This window comes from Lissotriton helveticus, chromosome 1_2 (genome assembly GCF_964261635.1).
Source record: "Lissotriton helveticus chromosome 1_2, aLisHel1.1, whole genome shotgun sequence".
NCBI classification, from domain to species: domain Eukaryota; kingdom Metazoa; phylum Chordata; class Amphibia; order Caudata; family Salamandridae; genus Lissotriton; species Lissotriton helveticus.
The window spans coordinates 154,067,005-154,077,905 of NC_136058.1; positions in this window are offsets into that span (position 1 = coordinate 154,067,005).

The following is a 10,901-nucleotide window of genomic DNA, read 5'->3' on the forward strand; positions in this document are numbered from 1 at the left end:
CAGATTTGACCCATTAGATATTCCCAATTGTGAAGCCGCCTTCTTTAAACTAATTCTTAACCCTAACTTTACTCTCTCCGGCCTGCTAGTCTACCGTCCGCCTGGTCACCCTACTTCCTGGGCTACTTCCTTTCCCAGTCATATAACTCCCCTACTTATGAGTACTAATAACTTCACGCTTTTAGGCGACATTAATCTACATCTAGACGACCTCACTAACCCCATATGTAGTAACTTTATCTCTGATCTGGCCGCTATGAACATCAATCTAATTAATTCTGGTCCAACCCACAATGCAGGCCACTTGCTTGACCCGATCTTTTCCAGTCTTCCCCACATTGACTGTGCCTCTGCTGTGCCCATTTGCTGGTCAGACCATTTTCTATCCAAATTCAGACTCACTCACCATACCTCGTCAACTCCATCATTTCATTCTCTTAAAATCCCCAAAAGGGACTGGAAAAAATTAGACGTAATCGCCCTTAATAATTTTCTTTGCTCTAATGTACCCTCATTGGACCCTCCGGTCGAGACGGTGGCTATAAATGTCCATAACTGGCTTTCAAATGCGATTGATTCCTGCCTTCCCCTATCTAATAAAAGACTTAACAGCCATCGACCTCCAGCTCCATGGTTTAATGACCTTTTAAAAAAGGAAAAGGCTAAATGGAAACTATTAGAGCGGAGGTGGAGGAAAGACTATGCGCCTGAATCCAAAAACACCTATAAGAAGGCAAGAAATTTATACCACAACCTTTGCAACTCGGCAAAGGCCAGCTTTGTTTAAAAAACTATCTCTAAAGCTGTAAACTGTTCAAAAACACTCTTTGGACTTGTGAAAGAACTTGCCGGTTCTGAGACCACAGCAAAACCTCGACCTCTCAACAAACGTCAGTGTGACAATCTTGCCTGTTATTTTACGCAAAAAATTGAGAAAATCTATTTTGAAAGTAGGAACTCCCATATATGCAACTCCCTGCAGCCACATTCTATAATCTGGGCCCAGACTACTCCCCCGCCCGACCCATGACATCCTCCCACCTAGAACCCTTTATGGTGTCTAACACCTGTACCGTCTACCTAGATTCCTTGTCCCTTCTTAACATAGACTCCCTCAAAATCATTCTTGACAAAGTCAAGCTGGTCCTCTCAAAGACCCTCTCCCAATCTCAGTATTAAAACAGCTCGACACCCCTCATTTGCATGTCATCTTAAAAGCTCTTAATTCCTCTTTGCTCGAATCAACAGTCCCTTCACTGTGGAAACACGCAATGGTGACCCCTCTTCTAAAAAAGCCCACTGCTGACCCTGGCACTCCCTCTAACTACCGACCTATCTCCCTTCTGCCAGTCTTGTCTAAAATTGTTGAGAGACATATTCACTCTCACCTCTCTCAGTTCATTGAAACTAATTGCATTCTTCACCCCTCTCAATCCGGTTTCCGAACCAGGTTCTCCACTGAGACCACATTGCTGGGAGTCACTGAGAGGCTGCGACAAAATCTCGATGCTGGAGAGACATTGGTACTTATATTGTTGGCCCTCAGTGCAGCGTTCGACACAATATCCCATACCATACTTATTAACACACTGATGTCCCTTGGCTTCCATGGATCTGCTCTAAATTGGATCGTTTCCTTTCTGGACAGCCGCACCCTGCAAATTGTATCTGCCACAAGCAGCTCTGACACTCACTCATCACCCTATGGGGTACCCCAGGGCTCTATTTTGAGCCCACTACTTTTTAACTTATACGTCAGACCTTTGGCTGATGTAGCAGAACAAACCAGTCTGACGCTTTTTTCATATGCTGACGACTCACAGATCATTTTCTCTCTTTCTAACTCTGACCCCGGTACTCCACCTCTCCTTCAGCAGGGTCTTGGGGAAATCGCTAAATGGATGAATAACAACTACCTCAAGTTGAATGGTGAGAAAACTGAGGTCTTGATCTTGGGAAAGAAGAAAGAATCTGGGGCCCACTTCATTGGCCAGCCGAGATGGGTGCTCTCCCGAAACCCTCTAGCCTTGCCCGCAACTTGGGCGTAACCATTGATGATTCCCTGACCATGCACCATCAAGCAGTCTGCTTTACCATCCTAAAATGGCTCAGGAAGATCATCTGAATGCTGCCAATCGCTACCCAAAAAACAGTGGTTCATGCCCTTATCACCTCTAGGCTTGACTACGGAAACATCCTGCACCTTGGCTCCAACAAGGCAGTAATTTGTAGATTGCAGCTGGTACAGAACTCCGCAGCTATACTTCTTTGTAGAGTTCTGTGACAAAGGGGAGCCGGATATCCCCTTATGTCCGGAGTCACCTCAAGGACGTTTAAACACATTCTCCCCTTGTTTTCTACAGCAATTGGAGAACTGGAAACTACCAGATACAGACATGGGTTTTTCCGACACGGAACAGAAGGAGGAACACTGTTACTTTAACTGGGCAGAGCTAGAGCACCACCCCGCCCCCAGAAGTGACGTCATCCAGGAAGTAAAAACCGGTAGCAGCATCATACCGGTGTGTTCATCACCCGGAGGCAGAGCGAGGGAGAATACGAGGACGAGAGTGAAGAAGGAAAGAGCGAGTAACGAGTGGAGCAAGAGGCAGCTGGTGAAGACCGGAGAGCGGAGGCGGTTCGTCATGCTGCAAAGCCGGGAGGCCAACGACAAGGTGCATCGCCCAGCCACACTTCAAGGGAAGCGTGGCTCACCCAGGTACGTTCCCGTATAGCGGGCTGGGCAGGCAGCAAGGGTTTTAAAACCCCTGAGTTCCTTCACTCGAACGTTCCCTTCACTTCTCTAATCCCCCCTAATAAGAGAAACAGGGCAGAAGACAACAAAATAAGAAATAAGAAAAGGAGAGACATGGAGAAAATGACAGAAGTGAGGGTAAAAAAGGTTAAAAAGAAAGAAAACAGTACAAAATTTAAATAAATACAAGAAAAAGAGAGACGAGAATACAAAGATGAAAGATGAAGACAGTGAAAGAAGGTAAGATTGAAAGAAAGGAGGAAAGAAAGAGAGAACAAAGCAGCAAAAGAAAGAAAGACAGAAATAGGACATAAAAGGAAGTAGAGAATGAGAGAACTGCGGTAAGAGGGGAGGAATAAAATATAAATGAAAGGGAAAAGTCAGGAAGGAGAGAAAAAAGAATCAAAGAACAAATAAATAACTATTTAGAAAAAAGGAGAGGAAAGAAGGGAATGAAAGGGAAGAAAAGAAGGTAAGAAAAAGGGAAATGAGACAGGCAGAGGTAGACTAAAAAAATAGAAGAAGATAAAAGAAAAAGGAAGAAACTGAAAAGAGAATGCACCACAAAGGATGAATGAAAGCAAAAGTATAAAAAGATAGGAAGAAAGAGAAAGAAAGAGTGAAAGTGATAAGGAAAGAAAGAAATAAAAGCAAGGGGAAAAAAGAGAAAGAAGTAAAGAATACGTTTTCAGAAGAGCGTAGGCTGTATTATCCTGCACTGTCACACAGAAACGAACAGAGGGTATGGTTCACAAAGGTAAACTTACACTTTAATGAAAGTTTATGATTGTTTGCTATATTTACGTGTGCAGAGTATCCGCACATAAATTCATTTTTATATGTTGAGACTCCAATCCCATTTTTAATAACCAAACAGTCAACAGCCAAACAGTCATAACCTTACACAAGTGTAAGTTTACCTTTGTGAATCAAGCCAGAGTGTTTTAAATAGCTTTTTTTATCAAGTAGGCAGTACTATAATCTCAAGCCTACTGACGACAAATATTTGTGAGCTACTCCGTGGCAGCCTGCAAGCTACTGGTAGCTCGCAATTGACCTGCTGGAGGCCTCAGGTTTATGTGATGCTGACACATTTACCTTCCTTTATGACCACCATATTTTTACAAAAAGAAAAAATCGAAATTCACACAATTATGAAATATTTCGGAATATATTTTGCACTCAGTTCAACACTAAGACATAATCCTTTATAATGCTTTCTTGCTTTGTATAAATACATTCAAATCTCTGATAGTCTATGTTTTGAAGATGATGAAAAAAACATTTCTTTAACAACAGGATTAGGCCAAGAAAAAAAGCATGCTTGTGCAACTCTTTCTCCTTTTCACATGCCTAATACATAATATTTTAGGCAAGACAATATTCTGAAAAATGTGTATATAAACATTGAATTGCGACAGATTTGGTAAAGACTTCACATTTTCAGTTCTTGTATTTAGGAATAGAATATCCCTTTTAAATAAAGTGCATTACTGAACATATGAACTCAAAATGTCTATTTTTCACATTCCTTTTCAACTGATGAAGGTGGCCAAGGATCATCTCATTAGAAATGGTGTAAGAAGGAAGCTCCTCAACTATGAGGTGGGCATGACCACTCAACACCACTAGCGAGGAGGAGAAAGCCTCCACAAGGAGTCAACAAATCTATCACCAAAAGACTCCGGGCAGAAGCTGAAGACTAAGCTCGGGGGTGGGACATATGAACACCATCTGCCAGGATTTATGGGGCTGGAGCCAGGGCTTCTCCTGGCCCTGAGCAAGAACATCTAGTGGTGTCTGACCACCACCATCTGGGCCCGTAACCACTGCCTCCGAAATGCCAGAGGCCCCCATACCATTGTGGCCTCTAGTTTCAACCCCTACACAGCCATAATCCCCTCCTCCAATTGCCCACCCAGAAGAACACCAGCAGTCAAGGGACACTTTAACGCCCAACACTCCACAGCCCTCTTGTACACTCAACTCCCTTTTCCCAGAATATGTGTTCATGGTTGCTCTCAAGGGGGTCCAGGGGCCAATCTGAGAGATTTAGGGAGCAATCTCTTGAAATATCCGGGATTTAGTTGGAGAGCTCCTAATACTCAGATGGTCACTGAACAGCTCTGAACTTTATGTTGTCCTATTAACTCCTTGTTAGTAGGTCTTACGTCATGTCTGCCTCCCCAACCCTCCGACCTGCCTGTTGTCCCATCTCCCAGTCGAATGTCATCCCTGTTTCCCTCATTACCCCTGTGTTAGCTTCTTCCCGTAAGGGATGTAGTCTTGATACAGCCAGCCATTTAACATTCGCATTAGAAGAGGCCTCACTATTGTGGTAAAGACAGAGGGCGAGGATGGCCAGGAACAAATGACTACAGGCTAGAAATGTTACTCACTTTCCCCTCTAACTTTGGGGAATTACTTTATTATAGTTTAGGACAGGGGACAGATTTTTTGTACTCATATTGACTTGTGTTTTTAAATGGATCCCCTTTGTATTTAACGGCTTTCTTGGCGTTTCCTGATGTGTTTTTTTATAGTTTGCTCACCCGCTCCACATTTGCATGTCATTTATTTAAACACCATTTTATATACTGTTGTCTATTCCCAAAGACTGTTATTATTTGTCCCCAAATTTTAGTTTGTGGAAAAACAATTTTTTTGATTTAGTTATAACAAAATATGTAAAAACTTTAATGTATTCCGTGTTTTATTACACCATGTTTTATACAATATTTGAAGATTATTGCATTGCATGTCTGATGAAAGAAAGTTTTAGGTGTTTAGAAGATGCATTTAAATTCATGATGACATTTTTATATCGAATATACTTTGAAGGTAAACAAAGACCAGAACATCAATAACAATACCCTACGTTGCAAATGTCACATTAAACATTCAAACCAGATGAAAGATAGACACAGGTTTTATATAAAAAAAAAGGTGGAGAGTAATTTATTTTACAAAATAGTTTTCAGTGAATGTGTTAGGGATAAAGTCAAGAAATTGTATAATACAATACAAAACCTTTTTTTGAAGGTTTATCCTACTACTCTGTCTATCCAATGCTGGTGGTGAGATTGAGAGTGTGCTTGTCTTGTGGCTGCTCCAGTTGGTGGTGTTGGAGGTTTAGGTCATGTACATGGAGGTAGGTCAGGTAGGGGATCTGCAGGTGGTTATGTAAGAGGTGTGAAGTATGCAGATTGTGTGTCCCTCTTAGGCTGCCGTGCCTCTGTAGAATCTTGTGTATCCTTTGGCCGCAAAGAGTGTCATTCACATATTTAGCTTATTACTTCTATCATCTTCATGGTCATTTAAACCTTGAATAAGTTCTCAGTGTATCTCTGGTATGTTGTTAAGATTTTTTACATGTTTTCCAATTCAGGGACTCTTCTTAGTCATCAAAGAGAGTTCTTTAAGAGAGCCATCTACTTTTTTTTTGCAAACAGATTTTATTGAAGTTTTTCAAGTAAGCATCAAACATACATAACACATCAGAATGCTGTATGAATCGAGCGTGCTCACGTCTCTCTTCAGCATATAAGGGGAAACACAGTAGAGAGCCTGTGCTAAGCAGTAGAGCACACCATGTGTCAAACACCCCATTGAATGCTCCACTGCAACAGAATTAACTTCACAAAACAATCCAGAACAACTCAACCATCCCCCCGAACTCTGTAGTGTCCTGTCCTTTTGCTCTCAGTCAAGCTCATTGCTAGTGTGTGTGGAATAGGGTAGCAACCTACGTAACCAAGTGGAAATCACTTCACTTGGCACCACCAACCATCACAAACTCTCTGTGTTGCCCCCTGCCAGCCTTGTGAGGGCAGGAGGCCACCAAGGAGGCCACCAGGCATACAGCCTCCCACAGCATCTTGCCACATCCTGGCTGATTTATAGAGAAACAGGTCCAACTCAACGGCACCACCACTGTCCATCCCCACCTTTAATGCATATCAAGCCGATGCTGTCCATCGGCTTCCTGCCCTGGTACTGAAGGACTGGACTTTTAACAGTACCAGCGGTGCCAGGGAACAACACCTATAACCTTCATGGGATACCTGTTTCGGCGCACAAACTACAGAGACACGGGACACTTCCTTCGGCGTCAAAGATTCAAGGTTTATTACTGCAGGGAACACAGAAGTCACGACAAGTACAACACGTGCAACTTGGGGAGACTGCTTCCAATTGCTTCTGTGGATCGCTCCTTTTATACAAAATTCACCCATAGGATAACATGGTACACGAAAGTTACAACCCGGTTCCCATAATTATCCCTAAGAGGGGTCGCTTTGGTCACTTTGATGTACATAAGGTCCGGAACATAAGTGCGGAAACATTTGGCGGTTCCCAACTGTAAAAACCCATCTTCCCAACATTAGTAAATTCCAATCGGCAGTAAAAACAGATCGAAATAGGGACAAAGACAGGTGCAGAGGAAGATGGAAACAGTGGGGAATTGAAAAGAGTGTAAAAAGGGGAGGTATCGGGAAACACGAGATACAGGCATCAAAGGGACGTGCCTAATGAGATGCACGGCTGAGACAATAAACCGGCCGGCAAGATGAGCCTCGAGCGGGGCCATCTGCCTTACAGTTTCATCCCCCTCATCGTAAAAGATATTTACAAAGTACATGTGTCTTCCACAAATATCCTGAGAGTCCCAGGGTCGCGAAGCGGACGGTGTCCGTTCGCTGGCTACTTGAGGGCAAGAGACAAAATGGATGCCGTATCTAAGATGGAACCCGTGGGTGCAGATGAAAAACCCGCATAACAAATGAACGGTTTAAGTTAGCACAGCGAAACTGCGTACACTTACTAAACTCGTCATTTACGGTTCATAGATACCAGACTCGACCATATTCGTGCGAGTCGAAAACATCACTAAAAATCGTCACGGAACCTCAGACGCTCCTTTTGCCCTCATGTAGGCAAGCACTAGTCGGAATCATATTCGATATTCATCAGACCCTCGAGATGTTGTTGTAGCATAGCTCTATCCAGACGAGTTCCTTTGGTAACAGGTGGCTGTCTCATACACGTTGTAGCACAGAGGCCACATAAGGCAGGACCACACTGTACACAAAGGCAACACGTGAACAGGAACACTACAACGACTCCAATGATCGTCAGAATTTTCCAACCCCAAGTCGACATCAGGCCCCAAAACCATCCAAGTAGCGTCCAATCCCCTACATCCACGTGTATGGATTCGGAAATTCTATGCAACTTTGAGATGGCTTGATAAACAGTCGGAGCGTTATCAGGAATAAAAATACAGCAAGATGAATGGATCACCTTACAAACCCCACCTCGATCTGCCAAGATCACATCTAAAACCATACGGTTTTGTAACGTCATAAGTCTATCTGCCTGAAGTTCTGTGGTGATATTACCAAGGGCACTGGCAGTAATATTAGCTGTCGATTCTACCACTCGAGTCAACTGTCTCAGGTTCCTACTATTAACCATAGGTCCCCAAAACGGGAGGAAACCCTTGAAAAAGTCTCCTGCCTCTTGACCGGCAGTATCCTCTTCGCTAATTACACCTCTCACAACTCTAGTCTTGTGATAATCTGCATCTACAGTAAACGTCGGAGGCAACAAGTTTGCAATAAAACATGAGCCTATGAAGTCAGAGGGCAACCATGCATATGCACGATCATGACAAATAAAGTAGGTACCCTTGGCAGCCAGGAACACAGGGGAGGAAACCATTGGCAGAATGTAATTTTCAGTGCAAGCACTCTCTCCAAGTCGGGCTTTCGATCTACGGCCACGACCTATTAGGCAAAAATTACCAATGTGGGGTACAACCCATATCGGAGGCGAGCTTTTAAGCTGTTTTTCATTAGTGAACACACTATATTCGCCTCTACTTAGGATCCTATAGGCTTGTACTTCTTCTTCAGGGATAAGCGAAGGATCATAGATATCGCTATCTAAATCCTCTATTGCTATCGACAAAGATTTTTGGTACGAAGTAGGACCAGAGTAGGGGGAACGTGGTTCTCGAATGGGGTGGAAACCCAGTGCGCTTCGAAACATTGTTTGAAATGCTCGAGCAGACCCTTGGGAGCTATACGGTAACACCAGATATGGAATTCCCTTATCCGTAGTATGCGGCATCAACCCACACACCCAACAATTAGTAGTGTTAACCACTAACTGATGCTGATGAAGGAGCTGAATAAAGGAATTATTGCGGAATTCTGCACGTCTAGCCTGCTCGTGTTCGGGTAGGATGTGAAAAGAATGAGGAGAGTCAGTGGAGATGAGTTTAAGATTAGGGGTAGGAGTAGGTATAGTAGAAGACAAGAAGTGAAACATTGTATAATACACTGCACCTACAAAGAATGCAGAAATAATCATAAACAGTACGAATATTTGGAATATGAAACATTTGGTACGACTGAGTTGCTGCAGCTTGAATCTTCTTGCTTGAGCTCTTTCCAAGTCCATCAGCTTCGAGAATGCCATTCCCTATGACCGTCCGCAACGTTTCTTGACGTACTTCGTTCTGTGTAGCAATAGTCAATTCCTAGGAGTTCCCAGAAATCGACGGTCTTTAACCTAGCGTCAAGACCTACTAACCAGGAGGAAGTACACGCGCGGCCCTACGGCCTTTATTTCACAAATATATATATATATGTCAAAAACAAATGTCTCTCAGCTGTGGAAACAAAAAGTGTAAGGAACGGAACTCAATGAATATATACAAAATAATTACAATGGTATGAGTGTTCAAACTGATCATGGAAAACGGGATAATAAATTTGTCAAGGGACAGAACGGGGTTTTTTATTAGTCTTTAGTGCTGGATCTTAAAAAATACCGGGTTTTCCCAGGACGTGTCTGTTTGTTAAACAAAAGATCTGTAGAAGGGACAACGCCCTGTTGATCAGCTGAATGTTCTGCTCTTGAGTTTTCTGTTGACAAGTGTTCAATAATGCCTTTTTGCTGCACTGAGGATTCTCCGACAGGTTGTGCGTCGCTGAAAGGTACAAACGCCGGCAATCCTTCGGTTTCAGTTGATGCAATGCCTTTCCTCACCCACGAGTCTGCTGGCAACGGAATGGGAACTTTCTTGGTATGGGTGGCATGCACCCAGTTCTTACGCCCCTCAAGACGAACTGCAGTTCTCGTGGCAAGGAGGACTTGATAGGGTCCAGTGAACCTGGGATCCAAATTGTTCTTGCGCGAGAAGTTGCGTGTCACCACCCAATCTCCGGGCTGGAGTTGGTGGCCTGGGCCCTCCGTCTGTGTCGGCAATGCTTCGTGAACCTGTTGGTGAATTAACCTCAGTTTAGCAGTCAAGTCATGAAGATAATCGATTAACATTGGATACTCAAGTTCACAAAAGGCACCCGGTCTAGGGACCCCCCAAACATTGGCAGGACGACCGAACACTATTTCATAGGGACTGAGCCCTACTCGGGAGTGTACAGTTGCCCTTGTTGACAGTAATGCTAAGGGTAAGGCGTCAGGCCACGAAAGACCTGTCGTAGCCTGAATCTTTGCTAATTTTAGTTTAAGGGTGCCATTGTACCCTTCAACCAAACCGGCTGACTGAGGATGGTTGGCACTATGAAATTTTTGAACAATCCCTAATCCGCGACACACGCTCTTCATCACGCTCCCAACAAACTCACTTCCGTTGTCTGACCACACAATTCTAGGCATTCCGTAACGGGAAAAATATTCTTTGAGTAAAATTTTTGCCGTGGACAAAGCCGTATTATCCTTAAGGGGGTAGGCCTCAATCCACCTAGAAAATGCACACACCACAACCAGCACATACTTCAGATTATTACATCTCTCCATGTGGATAAAGTCTAACTGGATAACTTCGAAAGGGTACGCAGGAGGGGCAAAATGGCCAGGTGGAGTGGGAGTGCCCTTACCAGGATTGTGCATCAAACACACCATACAATTCTTAACCAAACGTTCAGCACATTTCGTAATCCCATCATTCTTCCACACAGGAAACAGCAATTTACAGATACCTTTCGCGCTAATATGTGCTAACCCGTGCGCCATAGTCACAACAGCCAGTACATACGCATCAGGCAACATCCATCTTTTCTGTTCCGACAAGTCAGTCCAACAACCATTCGCATCCAACTTCCCCGTACTTTCT